Here is a 22,781-nt window from a genome sequence, read left to right as displayed (position 1 = left end):
CTTTGGCCCAAGTAAGTGCCTGACCTGTTAGGGATGTGTTCCTTACTCCTTTCTGTGCATTCTTTTTTCTTTCTTTCTGTGCATTCTTGATGCTCTAGCTCTTCTCAGTCCTAATCTACAACTTTCCCCCTTGTGTCTAGGAAGCCTTTCCTAAGCATCCTGATTGATCCCCTTCTCCAACCTTCTGCTCCTTCCCACCAGCACTTACAGCCCATCATGATGCTCAGGTAAAATTCATTTTCCCTTTCTGCCTACCACTGTCCTGAGTGTGTCACTTAAATTCCTTTACAGTCTAAAAGTTTCCAGAGGGCAGTGCCATGATCACTCTTCAACTCTTACTACTGAGGACAAGGATCTACTCATAATTGTACCAAGCAACTATAAGAGGAATTTGACAGATAAAATGAATATATTGATGTATTGGTTGATGACTATATCTTGAGATTTCTAGAAATAGGATTTTATTTTTCATTGGAAAGAAAGAGCAATCCCAGGTAGAAACAGGAGACTAGAACATGCATCATCTATTCCAAGAGTGTTTCCATAGGATATTTCTTAATAAGGGTCTTGGGTCTGTGAATCTCAGTTTCATTAGGGAACAGTCTCTCCCAAAGGAGATGTTTTCTCAGGGGAGATTCTTAAAGAATGTAGAGAGGCCATGGAAAATGAAGCCAGCTTCTTTGAATTCCATAATACCCCTGGCTCGCCCTTTACTCAGTCCTCCCTGCTTTTCTCTGTTTCTGAACTCCTTCAAAATTCCAAAACAAAGTTCCATCCCAAGTCTCCCAGAAAAACTCCTGTCAAATCCAATATTCACCCATAACTTAAGGCTCTCTCTTTTCAGCCAGCCCCACCCACTCTCCTTTGTCTTAGAGGTCTTTTCATTTATTACTCTGTCTCTAGAAGGATACTTTCCTCACTCTGTACCTTTCCTTTTCAAAACATTTTTTTGAAGGCAGTAAGTTCCACTGATTCCCGTGGTTGGGTGTTAGCACTTCTGCCAAACAGGAAGTTGGCCTTGTGGCTCCTCCTGAATAGACACAAGGAGAGTTTGGATACCAGTTGCTTTAATAAAGACTTGAGAAGAAGGCTAATGAGACTCTTAAGTAATTATTTTCAAGTTCTCACAGTTTCAGAAAAGTGGACTTTAAATGCAACATCTCCAGAGATTATATCTATCCCTCTGTATCCAAGCACAGCTTCTTCCTTATTCCCAAGTATATAAATTCTCGCACCCTCCTTAAAACACAAGCATCCTTTACCTCAAGTTGCTTACATTCCTGCAGTAGGAAGCAAATAATAAACAGATAGCAATACAAATATATTTTATGTTGTATCTACAATCAGTGCTGGAGAGAAAGGGAAAGCAAGAAAAGGTTAAGATGCATTCAGATTGGGTGTTGTAATTTTGAAATGGATACTCCAAGACAGCCTCACCTTCACACTGTTGTGCAAACATCACCACCATCATCTCCAGAACCTGTTCATCTTCCTCAGCTGAAACTCTGTACCCATTACCCAGTAACTCCCCACAGCCCCTGGAAACCAGCATTCTACTTTCTGTCTCTATGAATTTGACTACTCCAGGTACCTCCTATAAGTGGAATCATATAATATTGCTCTTTTTTTTGACCAGCTTATTTGATTTAGCATAATGTCTTCCTGTTGTAGTTCATGTCAGAATGTCCTTCCTCTTCAGGATGAACAATATTCCATTGTGTGTATATCCCACATCTTGTTTATTCATATATCCACTGATGGGCATGTGGAATGTTTCATCTTTAACTGTTGAGAATAATACTCTTATGAATATTGGTGTACAAATATTTTTGAGTCTCTGCTTCTAAGTCCTTGGGATATACACCCAGAAGTGGGATTGCCGGATCCTATGGTGATTGCATATGTAATTTATTGAGAAATCACCATGCTGTTCTCCTCAGTGTCTGCTTCATTTTACATCCTCACCAGTAATGCACAAGTGTCCCAATTTCTCCACATGCTCCCCGAATACTCGTTATCCTTTGTGTTTTTTTTAAATAGTAAATTCCTAATGAGTTAGTACCCGATAAGTGGTACTAAATGGCTATTTTTGAGAATAATAAGGAGGCCGGTGGAGCCAGGACAGAGTTAGTGAGGGGGAAGCAGTAGGGGATGACGTCAGAGAGAAAGCAGGAAGGTAGATCCTTCATGTAGGCTCCGAGAGTCACTGTGAGGACTTTGGCAGTTATTCTGGGTTAATGGGAACTGATAGTTTCACAGGATGCCTACTGATTTTCATGTTCTGTGAGCCAAGTATTGGATTTTCAAACTAAGGAAAAATCTCCTCTAGAGTTTGAAAACAAGGCATGGAGACAAATTTTGCTGAGTTCTCAATAGATGTTTGGTGCTTCTGACAACACACTGAGGGCTGAACAACTTGTGTTCTTGCATCAGCCTCCCTCTTAGAGGCCAAAACAGAGATGCCATACAGCCACTCATGGGGGAGTAAGATGGCAGATTGCTTTCACTGAAGCTGTTCCCTTTCTGGATTTTTTCAAGGCAGGACTCCATCACTTAAAAATCAAACAAAAGTCATTTTAGTATCATTCACTATTTCAGGTTATTCCCATTATTATTGTGGATAATCGAGAACTGACATGGAGATAAAGGACACTTTTTTCTGAAATCTGGTGAAATTAAGGACTGCAAAGACAGGGGTAGGGAGACTCTCAGAAAAGGGACAGGAGCCATGTGCACTCACAAGCCTGCAGAATTAGAAAGATGGATCCCGTTCAAAGGCCCAGATGCCTCAGGAAGGACTGTCACAAAGCTCCAGCTCAGAGCTGGAGAGAGAGAAACCTGAAAACACACTTCAGAGGGGCAAAGAGCATCTCTGTGGCTCTGTGCCACAGGGGTGTAAGCTTATAAATCCCATTGCAAAGTCCAACTAACTATACAGTTTCTCAACAACAAATTATCTGGAGAGAATGGCTGCCCAACCACCATTTACAAATGTTAGAAAATATAAACCTGTGTGTTGGTAGTGGGGGAGATAGAGGGTGGAGAAGGAGAGAACTATGGGGATGTCCATGCTGGGAAAGAAGGAGAGACTGAAATCAATTTTCACTATGACTTTCTTATGATTCAAATGGGGGCAGGGGAGGGAAGTATAGTAGGGGGGTAGTATATTATGGAAATGTAATAACTAATTTCTCTCAGCAAGGAAACAGGCGATGTTCTCCTAGGTTCTGTGTGGCATATTTCTTTCCAGCTGACAACCACCTTATTCATCCTCCATTTTCTACTCAGGATGATCACTACCCTAGGACAAAGAGACACCACAGTTTTTCTCACGTCACAGTTCCAATCTAGTTCCCTTCTCTGTGGTATCACTACAGATGTCCAGGGTTAAATTTAAGCCTTCAAACATGTGTAATAAAACTGGAACTCAGATATAGGAGAAGGCTGCTCTTCCTTCTCTCAAGTAGAGAAATAATAAACCCAAGCGCAGTGAAATTTTTAGCTCATTCATTTATTTGCTCATTCAAAAATAGTTAAGCACCTTTTAAATGCCAGTCCTAATGTTTGATGCTACCAACACAACATGGAGGAAAAAGACATGTTCTCTACCTACATGGCACTTATTGCTTTTAGCAATGTTCTTGTATAATATTCCTGCCAAAAATGTGTAAACTGAATCTAATGATACAGTGATCAATCTACAAAACAACTTTCTACAGAAAGTTAACTTTCTCTAAAACAACTGACATACACTTTTCAAATTGTTCATGTCAGGAATGACAATGTGGAACTGTTGCCATTTAAAGGAGAATAAAGAGGTATGACAGCAAAATGCAATGCAGAACCCGGGACTGCAGCTGGATCAGCTGGTCAGGGAAAAAGTTTTACTGTAAAAAAATTGGACAATTTATAGACTTTGATTATGCATCACATATTATACATACATGTACATGTGCACACACATACACAATTGGAGAAAATGTGGAAATATTAATATTTGCAAATGTGGCAAAATATTAACAACTGGTCAATACTGGTGAAAGATAATGGATAATAATTATACTATTCTTACAACTTGCTGTAGGTTTGATTATTTTCAAACAAAACAGGAGGAGAAAAACAAGAATACCACATTAGTAAAGGTTATGGACTCTCATACCTTGAATGCCCTTTATAAACAAGCTTTTCATCACTTTTTGGTTGGATCAAAAACCTCCAGAATGATCTATCCCCAAATCAGGAACTTTAGATCAGAGGATTTGACAGGAATACAGAACTTCCTTGTCTTTGATTTACAGTCAAAATTGTCAGCAAGCAAAATTGTTTGGAAAGAAATCACAAACTTGGCTCACGTTAGCACAGTTATGAACTCTAGAGGAACTGGGAAACATGTGCAGAGGCTGGAGGCAGAGAAAAATGGTACCTGGCAAATGTGGGTATGAGATAAATGTGTAATATTTAGGGATATGTGGACAGAGGGGTGAAATACAACTAGAAGTTGTTGAGCTACAAGTAATGTATAGATATTATTTCATTTAACCTCCATAATAACAATCCAATGAAATAAGTATTATTATTCTGCTTTACAGACTGAGTGGTTAGACAATTTGTCCCAAGCTCCTATAGTCAGTACAAAGAAGGGCTGGAATTTGAAATTCGTTCTTTGTTACTTCAAAGACCTTATTCTCTCTACTGAAGCACCCTACCTCCACAAAGAGTCTACAGTATGGCTATTTAATGCGTATTGGAGCCAGTGTTTATCTTTGTGCCTTCTGCTGATGTCTTCCCTTTCCTCCCAAATACATATGATGGGCCAGAGCTAGGAGTACTGGGATCATTAAACCTCAAATCTCTATCTAAACAATGTCCTGTTAAACTCCAAACCTAATAAAAGGCCAAAATGTCTCTATACTAACCTTTTAGATACCAAAAAATATTCCAAAGTATCCCTGCAGCCATTCCAATAGTTTCAGATATGATTTTACAGATAATTGTAATTACTGCCCACAACTTTAGCTCATCCTCTTTTGCTTGGCTTTTAGTAGAATATAGTATACTAGATCCCTAGATGCCAAATATAAGACACCCTCCTGATGCTAAATATGGGCATTAGTGTTCCCCATTGTAACCCATGTCTGTCAGCAGCCCTGAGCTCATAGCACCTAAATCATTGTTAATACTTATTAATCATCTGGGGTGTCTGGGTGACTCAGTTAAGCCTCCAACTTTGGCTCAGTTCTTGATCTCAAGGTTTGTGGGTTCAAGCCCCACGTTGGGATCTGTGCTGACAGCTCAGAGCCTGGAGCTTGCTTCACATTCTTTGTCTCCCTCTAGTTCTGTCCCTCTCAGCTCATGCTCTGTTTCTCTCTGCCTCTCAAAAACAAGCAAAAAACATTTAAAATTTTGAAAAGAATATTTATTAATCATCCATGAAAATAAGCACAAAGACCAGTGGACATCAGGTGTCATTACAGATATTTTTTTCCATTTTTTTCTCCTCATTATTTTTCAAACATATTAAGAAATATAGACTTGACAATAGATTATGAGTATTATCAACATATTATTAGCATTGGAAGATCAACAGAAAAGATAGAAGATTTTCTTTCTGTTGTAGTTTCTAAGGAAGAAAAGCCTAAATATGTACAGAAACAAAAAGATTGACAAAGCAGCCTTTAAGGAGCCTGACTTTATTCAGAGAAATTATATATAAATTTGGAACAAATCTATGAAGTTGCAACTGAAATCTTTGGTTACTGATATTTTGGGATCATCAACTTAGCCCTCAGTTCAACTGAGCTGACATGAAATCACTTAGATATTTTGCACCTTGTCCACTCTAGACCTCTAGTAGTTACCTATGCTTTGCAAATATAGCATATCCAGGGCCATCCTCCTGCCATACTCCCTGGTCCACCCTCCTGGTCCATAAAACAATGGGATCCTCTCATCTCTCACTCAGATTCACCCAGTAGACATTAAAACTTTCCTTGAAGCAGGGTAGGCCCTAAATCACATTCTTCTTGACCACTACACTGCACCAGATAATTGAAGTGTGAGTACTCTCTACCTCCTTCTGGAAAATGACACTTTTCTCAACTCTTAAAAGACACTCACACACCCTCACACACTCACAGCCAGACCGGCTGTTTCCTGTACTCTATTAAATATAAACTTCTAATATCATATATCCAAGGCTTTCTTTTCACTGTTCTTCTACCACTTAGTCTTACTATTAACTTTTCTGTGGCTCCTGCTTGAACAGGACAAGTCTTTTAAAACACACGACATTAATATCACACAGCATCAGCCCTCACACAGATTTCCCCTCTCTGCATAGATCTTGCTCTATCCCAACTCTGTTCAAAATGACCCTCCTTCTGGCAATTTCTCTGGCCACATCTGCAGATACATAACTGATCTTTCCAGTATGATCTCCTTATCTCCTGCTCTCCCCTCATTAATATACAGTGGAATAATTCACTGACATAGAATTTTGCCTTGTGGACACCCAGTTAGGGGAGAGGTCAGGAGTAGTAGTTTATAAAGTGGGGCTGAGGAACAGAGCTGCCTGATGATGTTCTCAGTTCACCTTTCCTTCCCCATCTGAATCTTGAGATATAAAGAGTTAACTCATCAAAACCAAAGAAGTACCCCATGATTTACATCCAAGTTTGGAGATGTCAGAAATCTGACCCAAGAACTGAGGTCCAAGTCTCTAACCCCACAAGCAGGTGAAAGTACAAAGGAAGTAACTGAGTTACTTCCTTGATATGTGACAACTGAATGGTGGGCAATGAGGTGTGTTATTCTCTATATACTTTACTTTATTTGGAAAATAAGTCACCTAATGGTTTACCAGTAAGCAACAAGACAGGTTACTCAGAATCCAGTAACTACATTTAAGGCTAGCTTGCAGAAAGGAAGAATGGTCAACTGACTGAATGAAGATAGAATAAAATTTCACTTGGTTCAGGAGGATAGAGAAGTGTCCATGAAATGATCTCATATTAAGCTCCCAGAGAAAATAATTTTCTGTGTTTGCTACCATTTTTCTTGTGCTGTCTGTACATAACTAGACAGATGGGTTTGATGTACTTTGGGTTGGGCCAAAAATGAGAAATTGGATGGTCCCTTAAGTAGAAATCACAAAATATTTCTAATTGAGAAAGACTGGATTCAATCTATTAAAGATCAGATTTCAACCAAGTGTAATGAATACAAAGACAAATTCTTAATTACAAAATTCAGGCTCCACACTGATTCTTTGCGCAAAAGAACTCAAGCAAAAACAACATTTTTCTTCCCCTGACATTACCAACACCACCACCATTATCCCCAAATCATCAGGCACTCAGTTATACACAGTATAAGACAATGATGATAAATAGAGAATTCCTCTCTGGGAATTTACCATTTAGGGTATTTCATGAATACATCCCCAATAGACAATAAAATAAAAATACATCAACTATGAAACAAGGAGGGTATTCCTAAATTAGAATTGAATAGTCAAGGCAAGGGCATGTCAAGATCTCAGATGAATTCATAATTGATGGAGAGTAAGAGTAGTAAAGACGTTATTTTTCAGTGTGGTGAAATAAGAATTATCTTCTGTGCAGCATGGGTCAGCCTCACGGTGCTGCATGGAAGAATAGGGAATTATCCCATCTTGGCATTTTGTATAACTGTTTGACAAGAAAACATCTGTTCCAGCCATATCTCTAACTTAGGGCTATGATCCAACAAATAGAGCCTCTTTTAGATTGTCCTTCCGTGCCCCCACCAAAAACATAAAATAAACCCTACCACATTTTAAACCAGTAAATCCAGTTTTTCTAACTAAACAGATCCAGTACAATATTTGCTACAAATATTAGTACAGATCTAGATAGTAAAACATAATAATAATAATAATAATAATAGTAATAAAGTTCTTACTCTTGGTCTATGGAGAAAAGGAAAGAGAAGACAAAACCCTTGCAGTAGTAATGAATGTGTAACTTCTTCCCTGGGGAAAGAAAAGTAAAGGTCAGAGAGCTTCCCTGAAACATTGGAAACAAAGCTGAAGTAACCTAATTCAGCTCACACACTAAACAAAATTAATATCCAAACTTATTTTCCAGGTGTCCCCTGAGAAAATCTTCACCAAATGGATCATTTAACAGGCATCTTCCCAATATGGTCTTACTTTGTCCTGTATTCTGTTTGCCTGTAACTGGGATGAAGCCTTTGTCTCCCATTCTAAAATAAAAACTCTCTAGGTTAGAACATGCTTTCTCAACAAGGCTAGAAACTTTATTCTGCAAGTGAATATCTATAGGTGTAAAGAAGACTTGAGCATGGAGGCATAGCAGCCCCCAAACTGTTTTCTCATTAGACCAAGAGGAAACACACCACCTCCTCCAACTCATCTACCTACCCTAACACCCCTAACCCTATACCTCCCAAATCCCAGCTGAATTCCAGGTCAGTAAAATGCATCCTAATGCAGACAAACACACCAGACCAACTGTATGTAAACCAAATCCATCAACACAAATGTAACCCAAAATCTATATACATGTAGACCAAAACATTTTTGTTTCCTCCCATAATGCCTATGGAGTCCCTGCTACATACAGACACCATACTAGTATCATTACACCACTATTTGGGTAAGCAGTCAGATAGCCAGAGCCTCTCTGGAGGCTGAGTAGACTCCCTATTTTCCAGTATCATTCTGGGATGATTATGAACATTTTTTCTTAGTTCCTCTGGGAAAATTACAGAGACGACAGAATTCAATGCAATATTTCTCATTCATGATTTGACACATTTGTGGGTCATTGTATGTACACAATATGGTACACAATGCATTGTATGAGCACAATATGACACATTGATGTCAGCAGTGAAAATCAACTTCTTCTCTACTTCTGCCTATGATTATCTACACCCTTTTCTCAATCCCAAATCCTGTCAGGACAGAACACCTAATAAAATTCTCAGAAGAAGGCAGTAGACAGAAATCTATGTGCCTGTCCACTTTATTTCCCAAACCACGCTATAAAGTATGATGGCCTTTGTCTCTAATGGGCACTGATCCACATTCATTTTTTCAAAGAAGCCTCACTAAACAGCTTTTCTTTCCCCCACCAAATTCTTCCTTTCTTTTAAGCTAGGAATCTGGCAATACATCCAGTATGCAACCCATCACTATACTCTCTCCACATTTACTAGCAGTTGTGAGTGGTCAGAACCCATGGCTGCTACTTCCATGTACTTCCTCCCAATATACACCTTCAATAATACACTGCACAGAAAGTGGCTTGGGAAAGGTTAACTATCTCCTTTGTTGTCTTCCTTTCCTATCTTTAAATGTGTCCTTCTGCCCTCCTGTGTAAGGACTTGGTTGTCCCTTTCTCTCTCAACAGACTGTGTTTGGTTCCTCTCATAGCCCTAGGTAGCTGATCCACACTGCCTCTGTCTCCCCTGGAAAGTTAATTATTTTGGTTTGTTTTGTTTCTGTAAGAAATACATTAGATCCTCTGAGTCATATGAAAATTTTATCATGCCTCAAAGTCTTGAGTTTTTATCCAAATATTGATCAATATGATGACTTTATCAAGATCTATATGCTTCACCTCAACTCAGGCAGCAGAATCTATAACAACCAGCCTCTGCCACCAGTTTTTAAGGGACACTTTTTCTCTCTCTTCCCTAGTTCTTTCTAATATCCAGTCTACTTTGTTATTCCTGCAATAATAAAAGAGAAAAGGAATGAGGATAACCCAAAAAAATGTACTGTAAAAATCATTTTTATCAATTTGGAATATACTTGGTGGTGGAAATTGAGCCTTCCACATGCTTTTGCTCAAACTAAGGTTAAAATAAATCTGCTTTCTAGAAGCACCTAACCCTATCAACTAATAATGGAGAAAGATTACCAAAGAGCTGCTAGAGGGCAGGAGGAAGACAACCTAGAAATAAACATTTGCTGCATATAATCAACAAAACAGATGTGCATAGATAAATGTTATCTGGGCTTCTGGTGTTGGGGTATATCCCACAGTGTACTTGGTGGTGGGGGGGAGCAGGGGTTGGAGAACAGTTGAAGACTATGAGGGCCTTTGAATTAAAGTATTACAGATATGTTTTGTGATTAAAGCAAACTGCCTCTTAGAGATCCAGTGTTTTAAAGCCCACTAGGCAGCCACACCCTAGGGCGACTTGGTAATCTTGTCTCCTACAGCTGAAGCTGGCCTATAATCAATCCCCACCACAAGTTTCATAAATTAGATATGAGCGGCAGGGAGTTACATTTGCAACTGTAAAAACAGGTATCTAGCCTCATCAAAATGGAGGAAGAAGACCCTCAAATCCTCTCTGGTGATGGTGGACCACCTTATCAAACTGGACCTACTATTCTGCAGAGTCCACACCAATGTTCCCCCTAAGAAGATATGATATAGGGGCTTTGAGAATCTCCAGTGAGAAAGTGTGGCAAAATATGAAGGAAACAGCAGAGCCAAGTGGAAGAATCTTCATTCATTCAAAGAACAGGTCTAAGCATACTATGTGCTGGGCCCTGTGGGAAAGACAAAGATGCATAGAGCAAGTTCTGCACCAGGTCAGAAAGGAAAGGCCAGGATGGAGGGAAGGGCAAAGAGGTGGGAAGGACTCTGGAGAGGAAGTACCAAAGAATGACCTCCCATAACTCATATTTTCCTCAGTAGAACTAAGAATATTTCTGGTCTAGAAGAAAACAGAGTGTAGGCCTCTAAATCACTCTGACCCCAGCAAACCTATCTGCCTTTCCCAAACTCCCAAGACTTCTGGTCTGCAACTTCCAATCCAAAGTCTAGCTCTGGTGTCATGAAATGCACTCTGCTCAAACCCCAATGGCTAAATATCCAGCCACACTCCAAGATCAGCTTTCTTCCTCTCTGGCTCTGTCAGTTTTCTTGCCAATTGTATAAACATGACAAATTACTTACCTATTGGCTGCTTCTGCCTCAGAGGATAGAGACCTGGGAATAAAGTACAATCCAAACCCAAGGAGAGGTAAGAGTTTGGGCAACAGACTCAGGACTTGGAGTGAAGATTAGCTGGGCCCTCAAAGAGTTAGGGTGAACAGGAGGTGGAGTCACTGAGGAGGTGGGGCCCCTAGGAGGCAAGGGCAAAGTAATAGAAGGAAAGGGTGAAGGGGATGGACTAAGTGATTAAATGGGATTTTGTTGGAGACTTTCTGACACTAAGATGTGAATTTAGAAATAACAGGGTTTTCTGGGTCTTGGGAATGCAGTCCTGGGTCCTCATTGTATGGAAGAGGGTGTGGGGAACTGTGTGGATCCAGGGTGTGGTGATTTGGAGGCCAGCCCCAGATACAGCTAAAGACCCCACTTAGCAGTTCTTTAAGCAAGGATAGAAGCACTCACCAGCAGCTTTTTCCAGAAATCCCTACTAATCTCCTCTACCAGCACCATCCATCCCTAGCCCATACTTCCTTCTTCCATGTACTCATACTTCCCATACTTCCCATCATTCCAGAAATAAAACTAAAAGGGAACTGGCTTAAGCTTCACCAGGAGGGATTTTCTGAGATAGTCACTCAGCGTCCATAGCATATTCTAACTGTATATGCATTGAGCATTGTGCTGGAAGAAGTAAAGAAAAAGATATAGTCCCTGTCTAGAGAGCTTCCTGTTCTAGACAATCAAAACAGACCTTCCAAGACCCTGAAACAATTACAAAAGGAAAGTACAACCCCATTCCCAGAATGTTAATCCTCTAAAAGAAGCAGCACTTCTCAGTGATGGAGAAGGTGGGGCCTACTTAAAGACAGAGGTCTGAATACACAAGTGATGGACTCAACAAGACTTCAGAAAAAGGAAAGGACCACCAGTGACTCTACATAATAGTACTGAGATTCCATTAAACCCTAAATTAGATTCCTTAAAGACTGGAGTGGAGGTGGAGGGAGGGGAGAGAAGTGTTGCTGCAGGTCCCTAAAGGGACAGAGTCTATACTAACTAAAATAAGAGCATTAAAATTGGAGTAGAAAGAATTGCTCCAGAGCTCAGGAAGAACCTCCAGCTGAGGAAAACCTAACAGTCACATTGACCCTGTCCTAACACATCTCCAGTAGATATGGACCAAAGGCATTAATTGAGCACTTCTTTTATTCCAAGTGCTAAGCTGGGTAGTAGATGAGAGGTCCAGCCATGAATATAAAGCCAAAATTATTAGAGACAAAGATGACAGGCAGGAATTGGAATGATGGCTCTCATGACAGAACAGTAGGGGAGGGGCATCTGGGGGTTTCATTTGTGTCTGTTCCAACAGTTCTAGGCTGTCTTCCCCTGCTTCAAACTGGGATTTTCCCAGATATGCATCTGCTTGAGGGAAAGAAGAGCAGATGCAGGGAGAGAGTCTGTTTATCTTTGTATCTGGTCTCAAGAGCAATCCCTTTCCCCTGTTCCCTGTGCTATTCATACCTGCTTGGTAGAGGTCTCTAGCCTCTGCCTCAATTTCTCTTTGTATAGGTTTAATATGTATGTTAATGTGGGGGCCCTTTAGTGGAGAGCTGCTTGAAGGCATTGATTATGGCTGTTCAAATGTTTCTACATTGTTGACCCCATATTAATGGACAGTCACCAGTATCTTATTTTGCTTATACTTTGCATGGTGCTTATTTTGCTCTCAATGCAGACATCATCCCAGTCCTTACCTTCTCCTCTCCATGTGATCTCTAACCAGTCTGTCCCCAGCACTTTCTCCAGAAATTGTCAGCCTGGCTTCCTGTCTGCCCCTGTATCTCTTTCTCCTTGACCCCCACTACCATTGTACTGGTTGTGCCAGGCTGCATTGACTCTCATAAACTTTACCTGTGCTTCAGGCCTCTTTTGATTGCAGCTTTTGGGGAGAAAGGGTAAGGGAGGCAGTTTTTGTATCCATATAGGGGTGTCTCTGGGATCCCCACATTGGTACTTGATCCGTAGATTGCTGCTATAGCAGCAATTTCACCCTTTCAGTTTTCTGGGCACACCTGCCACCCAGCAGCACCTGAGAGGGGAACAGGCTCAGCAGGCTTCAAGTGAGGTGGAAGAGGATCATAAAGTAAATATATGTCCCCATCCCTGGCCTAGCTCCATCCTCCTGCTCCTTATCTTGCCTCCTTATCTCTCTTTGTCTTCCTTCCTCCCACCTCCCTTTTTCCCTTCCTATTTTGCTTTTTTGCCTTCATCTGTCAGGCAGATCTGTCTCTCTGTGGGCCTATCATCTCTCTATCTAACCTCTAAGACCACATGTTTTGTGGTCTGAGAGTATCCAGGACAGAGTCTGCCATCAGCTCTTTCTTCTGTCCTTCTCCCTCCCAGCTTCCCTCCCTCAGTCTCTGAGGGTCTCTCCTCCCATCATATCTTTCTGGGTTTCACTTAGTATGCCTTCTAGCTTTTCCATGCACATCTCCTCCCTCCTATGTCTGTATTGACAACTAAATATGCACGATGCACAGTATAAGGAAAATAACTTACTAGTGACTATCCATTAATTTGGGTTCAACAATGTAGACACTTTCTGAGAAGTCATAATCAAGGCCTTCAAGTAGTTCCTCACTAAAGGGCTCCCACAAATATATGCATGCCATATACAAAAGGAGAATCTGAGGCAGAGATTAGAGATGTTGAGGCCAGTGTACATGCTTGAATCTAGGTTTCAAGGGAACAGTGATGAAGCAACCAGACAAATATGTGAAGACCTAAGACTTAGCATGACAAGTTTGACCCTACCTTTCCCCCATGCTTTCCTGGGGCTCTGCAAAGACTGGGTCCCCCAACTCCTCTCAGTGTCAGCGTAGAGCATAAGAACATTAACTCAAGAAATATAAAGGGAAAGTGTTCTCCTGCCCTGGTCCATGTCAGCTACATTTGAAAGTCCCAGAGGCTACAAACCTGGCCAGAGCTCAAGGAGTCTCTTTAGCAGTAGGAGGGAGTGACGGTAGAAAGAGAACTTTCTAAAAAAATCCTCCAGAGAAGGTATGGAAGCAAAACCCACCAGGTCCATCCCATCCCCCTGGACTCTTGGAAGCTTAATAAAGTTCAGAATGTCCAGGGCCTCCATGAAGTTAAGTCCAGGAGCTGGGTAATTACATTTCTTCCCCAAGTTCTATTCCTTACCCTCTGCCTCCCCCATGGACACACATCTTTTATGAAACACACTGAACCAGATCCTGGACTTCAGAAACTGCAACCACTAGAGAAATGGGCTTAATTTCATCCAAAGAAATTTAGAATACACTTTTGAAAGGATTCCCTCAGAGTTAGGATTGGTAAATGCTAAAATGAGAGAAACACCCACACATGTATATGTCCACACACACAACCCAAATATGAAAACGAAAACCATCTCTTGACAGCTTATTTCCTTGTGGGATGGACCTCTAGATGATGTATCCCAATCAGGGAACAAAATGTAGTCTCTTTCCAAACACTAGGAAATTAATTCCCCTCTAAGCCTTAGCTCCAGGAGGGAGATGACTGTTTCCCTCCCCCAGTCATAGCAAATATTCTGGAGAAGGATTACACAGCCTGTAGGTAAAAGCCCACATGCAGAACTCTTGTTTTCTGGCCTATCTCCTGTTGGATCTCAACCCCTCAGCACCTCTCAGTGTCCATTCTTTGGATTCACCCTGTGAGCCCAGCACAGGGGCAAGGAAAGCATCCCAAGGAAGGAAAAGATAGGGCTCTGTTTTCTGGGATATGAGAAGAGAGACACACAAGAGAAGACACTCTGGGGATGGGGGGAAACCATATAAGTTAATAGGGTGTAGACTGATCCTTTTAGTACTCAGGGACCTATGGAAAGGAGGATGGAAATTAAGATTGAGAATACAAAACAAGATCATAATGAAAGAAATGTCAGATTTAGAGGCAGAGGGATATACCTTTGGTAGACAAAAGGCTGATGTGCTCAGCAGACTTGAAGAGAGTAAGCTGAGTAGATACCAAAGATGAGAATGAGGATAGTTTAAAATGGCTGGTATATTTAGATTCATAAATCTTTACAACTATACAAAGTTCTTTTGCATAAATCTCTTGTCATCCTCAATAAAAAGCTACAAAAGCCGGTATTAGTGCTGCTATTTTACAAATAATGAATCTAAGGCACAAAGAGGTTAAGTAACTTGCCTCAAGTCAGAGAGCTGGTAAGGGAGAGCAAAGAATCAAATGACTGCGCTGTGGTGCTCCCACCTGCAGGTTCTTCCCTGGGAAGCAGCCAGAATTTGGGACTCTTGTGTGAGGGAGAAGTTACTCCCCAGAGAACAAAAGACCTGCTTTGTTGGGCTCTTCTAAACATGTTCTGCCAGGAGAGCTTGGCCACATTTAGGCCTCATGTGGGAAGTGGAAAAGTCATACATTACCCTCTGCAGATGAAAGCCTAAACCAGATTATTAATTGAAAATCTTTGAGCTTTAAAACAGAATTCAATTCATGGAAGGGGTGGGTGAAGGGGATAGCCAGGACAAAGTTCTCAAAGCCTCCAGTCTTCCCATTACCCCTTCCCGCCCCCATCCTTGTCTCCCATTTTCTCTTTCTGTCTCCTGACCCTCGGAGGCCTCTTTCCCCACCTGTCTAGTCCCTGGTCACTGTCTCCTCTAAGTTTTCGCTCACTAGCCTATGCCATCCAGGCTCGGCCATCATCACAACATGTGAAGACACGTTAAGGCCAGGGATGTTAGCCTAGCTTCCCAGCATCTAGTCTACTCAGCCCAGGATCATCATAAAGCTACAAATGTGGAACAATCAATATTGCTGCCCCACATCACCACCACCTCTGGTACCCTGTCACATCCAACCCCTGGAGGGTGGTCCTCTAGGTCATCTCAGCCAAGCTCTCTGCCCCTCTCTTCAGCAGACCCTGTTTCCTCCATTTCTCTGCCTCACTATCTGTATTCTTCAACACACACACACACACACACACACACACACACACACACACACACCTGGACATTCCCTCCTCACCTGTCTCTAAGGTTCACATTCCCTACCCCAATAAGGTACTTACTGAGATCTCTGATTTGTCTGATCCTCTCCATTTTCCTGCTCCTTGCTAACTAAATATCATTCTCCTTGTCTCCTAGGAAACTTTAAGGACTTCTGTGTTTTCCTCTATCTTCCCTTCTTTAGTCATTGCCAGTCATCTATCATCTAAGTCATGGGGCCTGGTTCAGTTGCCCTTGACCAACTCAGCTTACAAACATTAGCTGAGGGAGTACCCAGAGCACTAGGCATCTCTGTCTTGGCTCTCAGCCTCATCTTCCCAAGTGCCCAGGAGCTCCCACATGACAGGGCTCCTGCTCCTCCCTCTGGGTCTCCCCTCAGGACTGAGCACACATAGAGGGTAGAGTGTGTGACTCACTGATTCTGCTCCCTTGGAGAAAGGAGGGAACTGAGAAAGAAACCCAAGGAAGGACATCTTCTGAGCCTACACTGCCTGTGAGGTTTAATGTCAGGGAAACAGACTGTAGGAGAGAATCTCTAATGGGGCAGTGCTTTCCTTTAGAAATCCCCGAACACATGTGTGTGTGTGTGTGTGTGTGTGTGTGTGTGGGTGGGTATGTGTGTGTGTACCCGACATGCAGGGAGGGGAGAGGAAAAAGTGGGTCTGAGGTTCCAGGAATCCAGGTCCTGTCTGGAATTCAGAGTATTTCAGGAGCTGGACTCCCAGACCCTCTGTAACCTCAGCAGACACAGACCCATGACTGCAGGGACAGGGGGTGGCTAGTCCTGCCACCGCAGGATGAATGAAGGATAGACTTTGGACAGACTCCATCTTCCCTGGGGTTAAATTTGCACCATCAAGCACACAATTCACATGGTTTCCTGTGTTCTGGGTTCAGTCCAGTCCCCACCCTCCCTTCTTGTCCACACTCATGGGTATTTCCTGTGTTCAGAGCTTAGAGAACTTGTTAGGCTGAACCATACGAAATTCCTGATATTTGGTTTTGGTTCATATAGTCTCTTACTTTGTTCCTTCTCTTCTAAACATTTTTTGACTCCAGGCTAAGGAGACAGGGGAACAGACTGAGGAAGGACAAATAATAAGAGCTAATGCTTACTGAGTACATGCTAGGTACTGAGTATGTTGCATCGTTTCCACAGTGCTAATTCTCACTACAGTCCCAGGGATTACTTCCTGCAACCCCTGCAATTATTTCTCACCTTTTACAGGCAAGGGAGTCCAGGAAGAGGATACATGGAGAGGAACGGGGCTGAAATTTCAATCCAACTCAAGACCTCCTGCTTCTCCACTGCCGCCCCCCAAACAGGGGAGTCCTGGCAGAGACTGGGAGCCAGAAAACAATGCCTACAGCTTTACAACAAGAAGGGGGAGGAGGAAACAGGCCAAACTGGACCTCTAGAGGGGCCAGAAGAGCCCCCATGGAAGGGGAAAGGACAAAGACCAGAGACCACACCTGAAATCAAGTGGGATAAGGGCCAGTCCAAGAAAGAACACACAGACAGAAACACAGGGAGCATTGGGATGTAGACTGGGGGTTGGTAGCAGCAGGCAGAGTGAGGGAGGGTGGAAGGAGGACACACAGGGGAAGACCAATGTGGATGTAGACAGAGCAGAAGGGCAAGAGAAACTGAACAGCGTTCTCTTGGGATGCTCCCCTAGAAACACTGAGGAGAAAGATAATTGTGTGCATACGTATAACTGCTTAAAACATATCAGAGCATTTTCCAGTGGGTCCCAACTTCTACCAGCAAATTCAGAAGAGTAACAAAAAGTGCGTTTCTTTTTTTATCTCCTCATGGCACCTGAAGCCCTGTTTGTACATAGGAAACTCTCAAAGTTAAAGTAAAAATAATGATTTTTTCCACCATGATCTCCCACAATAAGCACCTAAATCGGTGGAAATCAATCCCTTTCCATATTCCTTTTCAACTCCACCACTACTCATTTAGTATCTGCCCCCAGGACAGTTTCCCTTACCAAGCTTCCCAAGCACCCCAGTAGTCATAGGACCCCAGATTAAGTCATAGTATTCCAACTCTCCCTCCTCCATCACTTACATGATATCCCTCCCTCCTCCTCATCCCCCTTACCCACCCAATGTCACTTGGCTCCCTGGGTGTCTCCCCAAAGACAGGCAGTCACTAATGAGCACTGAGCACTAAAAGGGGAAAGTCAAGAGGTTGAGTGGGAGGGGATTCGACAGCTAGCAGATAAGGTGTGCTGTCAGCATCTGTCAAATGTGTCATTTCCCTCCAGCAACACTGTTTGTTGCCTCTTGTCTTCTGCCAATCCATCTTCCTGCTGAGACTGAGAGACTGAGCTTGAAGGTAAACTTACTGAAGCTTAGACCCAGAATGCCGGGTCAGCTACAGACACATTTTCTCCAGGACTGTAACTATTCCTACAGTCTTTCTTTGAAAACTCCCTTTGACCCTGGGAAGCTGAGGTTGCAGATGGAACCCAAGAAGAGAAAAATTGCTGTCTTCACTCAGTATCCTGATCTCAGCCCCTTCTCTCCATCACACATGTCCAAGAGCAGAACTTAAAACATGAGATAACAAAAGGGTTAAGTCCCAGGAAGACAGGCCCAGCATTTAGAAGGTCCAGAGTGCTTCCAACAACAAGAGGAGATGGCTGAGAATGATGGTCTTGGACAACCAAAGATCACTTCTGATACACAATTTCTACTAGGAGGTGAGGGACTCTGTCCTGGAAACTTGAGGGAACCTTTCCTCGACAGACCTGTGAGGGACTGGGAGGCCACAAGAAGGTGACAAAGAACAGCTTCCCTGCAGAGCCAGCCCTGGGCCCTGGGTGGTGAGAAACGGCTGGGCTGCCCAGGCTGGGAGAGTCTTTGACTCCAGCAAGAACCCACAAATTTCTGAATTCAGGAAACCTTTCCCACAGAGCTCCCACTGGCATACTTTATTCCCTTTGGCCCCTGAAATACCATCACCACTCCAGAACTTTTCCCTTTTATGGTTCCAAGCACTGAATGGTTTTTCCTTTATGGCTGGCTGTACAGCAGATGACAGCCCAGCTCAAAGAGATGAAGCATTACAGGGTCAAAGCTGATAACTAGACCCTGAGCTGGAACCCAGGTTTTCTTGACTCTCAACCCAGGGGTCTCCCCATTGGTGCTGACTGCTGCTTCCGATACAAAAGCATACTTTGTAGTTCCCAGTGGGAAGCCAGCTCACAACCCTTGGTGTAAAAGACTGACGTCACAGCTGTACCCTTTCCCCAGGTGATATGTTTACATACATGATACATTACCCAGGACTGTTAACCACAGAGCCTAGACATGTACATCACAGACACCGAGTTGTGCACACCCTCAGCACACATACCTCTCTGCCTTTCAAAGTCCCACAGACCCTGCCCCTCTCTTCCTACTTCCTGAACTGTCACAAGAACTTCTGTTCACAATTTACTCTTTTCCCTGTGTTTCCAGAGGCTCCCCAAAGCTGCACATAGGGAAGCACTTTCCCCATTCTAATTTTAGTCCCTCCTTCCATAGTCTGTGCTTCCCATTTCCCCTGGGACAGCTTGGAGTGACAGAAGAAACAGAGGGAAAACTGGTGGTCTCTGAGCTCTCTTCTCTGAATCTGTCCTGTTGATCATGGCCCTCCTGCCCAGGAAAGGTCGGACGCCTCTGTGATCCACCAGCTTTAGCCCCACACCCTCTTCGTGTCCTTACATTTTGACCCAGTTCCCTGTCCAGAAGAAACTACTTCTATGCTTGGGGATAAGGGTATTAGGTTTCAACGGCATAAATTCTGGTTGAGCTTATAGGGCACAAAGTGCAACAAGGGGATTTGATTTGGAGTCAGTAAGAAATTTCCAGCACAAGGGGTTGAAAGATTCAGTTGTGTGAAATACAGCAAGAATGCATCCGTGGCCTTCTGAGAGGACTCCAAGAGACAAGGACTTGGTTTGGCCCTGTCATGGTAATATTGACTAAAAATAGAAGTCTTCACTCTGATTCTGGTCATCCCAGCTTCAGAAGGTGGCACACAGAGACTTCTGGGGACTGTAAGTCCCTCAGGCAGAATGAGTGGAGTCTAGAGGTAGAGGGTGGAACCTAGAGGTAGGAAGTGAAGCCTGATTACATCATTCCCAAACCCTGGAGGTGGAGTTGGGGAAGAGCAAAGGCCTGAACCCACCACTGTCTGGCCGCCCTCCCATTCTGGCTCCACCTGTTTTTGGCTCTGTCAGAGCAGGGCTTCTGAGCTCTGCCAATGCAAGGCCTGTGTCAAGGACTCAGGAAAGTCTCCACCCAGTCTCAGACCTGGGACCCTGTTGCCATCTCCCTGTGCCTGGAAGGGCAGAGGCATCCCTGCTCAGGGTACCCAATCACACACAGATAGCCTTTCTCTTCTGGTGTCCCATCTCCTCTACCACATACCACAGCCTGAAACCTGCTGGACATTTACACAAATCACATCAAAGACATCTTCAGTTAGGGGCCTTCAGGTTTCCTGGGAATAGTACACACACACAGACATGCACACATGCACCTGCACACATGCAGATACACACACACACACACACACAGATGCTCACATTCATGCATACACAGACACATACCCTCAATATACATATGCATACCCATACATCACAAATATTCTCATATGTATGTAACACAAAGACACATACTCACAAACTTGCACATTTACACAGGCATGCACACACAAACATACACACTGTTATTCACTCATCACACTGCACACATGTAGACCATTCTATCCCTTCTTCTATGGATCCAGAGCCCAGTCCTCTAGATTCTAGAGATCTAAAATGCCTAGGAAAATCATGGAAACCCACAGGAAACCTATTTCCAGCTTCCTGATCCAAACAGAAACTCCTTTGCTATATTCCCCTTCCTACCACAGTTTCTAGGATTCTAGCCCATACCACGGGAGGTGAACCTGAACAGATAATTCATTCCTTCATATAAGAAGTATTTTACAACACCTGCCTGCTACCTCCCACCTCACCTCCCACCCCCAGACAGGCCTGAATCTGAGGCAGACAGATAAAAGACCCTCTGTCCAGCACTGTGGTGGAAAGAACAAGAGCTCAGGAGTCAAGGATCTGAGGTCAAATCCTGCCTTTGCCTCTTAATATGATGTGTTGTCTTGGGACTGGACATAGACTCTCTGAACGTCAGCTTGATCACCTGTAGGAGGGGTTAATAAAATTTACCTAATAATTCTGTGAGAATTAAAAGACATTAAACCTTCCGGTAGCAAAATGTCCACCTGGGGAAAGCAACCCCATTTCATTCCCCTGTCCCCATGGTGAGCATCTCCCCAACAGCCTTCCAGGCCTGTTGTCCCTGACACAGAAACCTAGTCTCCTTCAGCCTCAGACCTTCAGTTGCACACACTTAGGGAAACTTGATCTCTGAACCCTGCCCCCAACCCTGCCCCTGCCCTTCCTGGTCCATCATGCCTCTTGCCCATTTGCAGGTTGATTCTTCCATAATAACCTTTAATACAGCTGGCCACAGACCACATGTTCACAATGGAGCACTGACCTCATGCATCAGAACAACACAAAGTGCTAATTACTCCCAAGGGGGCTGTCCCATGGAAAACTGACCTCCTCGTCTTTAACATTTAGCAAGCACCCTGAGCCCACATAATTAATCAACTAACCTTTCTTTGTATACCTAGAGATCATGCATTCTTCCCTAGAAAAGAACAGCGTCCTTCTGCACATCATGAAACAGAAACCAGGCCCCCTTGCACAACCTCTTGGCACTGAGATAACGTGTTTCTGGCACCATCAGTCTGCTTGTAATCAAGAAGTCTTAGGGACCACTGTATTGCCTTTACTGATTAACTGCCCTAAGCTCTTTCTATAAACCCTGGGCAGGCAGATCCCTGAGAGTTGGCCTTTGGACAAGAGTCCCCCTTCTCCAAGGTTGGCTGGTTTCCTGAATAAAACTCATATTCCTTTTTACTCAAAATTCCTCTCTTGAGTATTGGCTTTTGGAACAACAGACAGGAGAACTTGGGTTTTGTTAACAAATTTTGGTGAGCCAGCCAGAAACCAGAGCCCCTGCAGCATCCATGTCCCTGTGTATCCCAAAGTAGAGCAGTTGGCCAGTAGCTGGCCAGAGGTCCTTTTGTTTCCAAGGCTGGTAGCTTGTACTGTCTCAGGACAGTAGCCGTTCCAGGTTCATTGGTCTCAGGGAGGGAATCTGATGGGTCTGTCCCTGTAGCTTCCTAGACTATTTTTGTCTGCAGGAACCTCCCTCCCAATTCCAGACCCAAGGTAGCTGCCAGTGAACATGTGAGTACTCCTTCTGTTCCCAAAGAAAGTCCAAAAGAACATATTTTATTATTTATTTAAATATTATTTAAATCCAATTAGTTAACATGTTGCATAATAATGGCTTCAGGAGTAGAATTTAGTGATACATCAATTACATGTAACGCCTAGTGCTCATCCCAACAATTGCCCTCCTTCATGTCCATCATGCATTTAGTCCATCCCTCCACCAAACACCCTTCCAGCAACCCTCAGTTTGTTCTCTGTATTTAAGAATCTCTTATGGTTTGCCTCCCTCTCTGTTCTTATTTAATTTTTCTCTCCCTTCCCCTATGTTCATCTGTTTTGTCATTTTCCACATATGAGTCAAAACATATGGTATTTATCTTTCTCTGACTGAATTATTTCTCTTGCTTTAATCAACTCTACTTTTATCCACGTGTTGACAATGGTAATACTTCATTCTTTTTTATTGGTGAGAAGTATCCCTGTGT

Source organism: Suricata suricatta, chromosome 10, assembly GCF_006229205.1.
Source record: "Suricata suricatta isolate VVHF042 chromosome 10, meerkat_22Aug2017_6uvM2_HiC, whole genome shotgun sequence".
NCBI lineage: Eukaryota > Metazoa > Chordata > Mammalia > Carnivora > Herpestidae > Suricata > Suricata suricatta.
The sequence above is the reverse complement of the archived record's forward strand: the minus strand, read 5'-3'. Positions refer to the sequence as shown.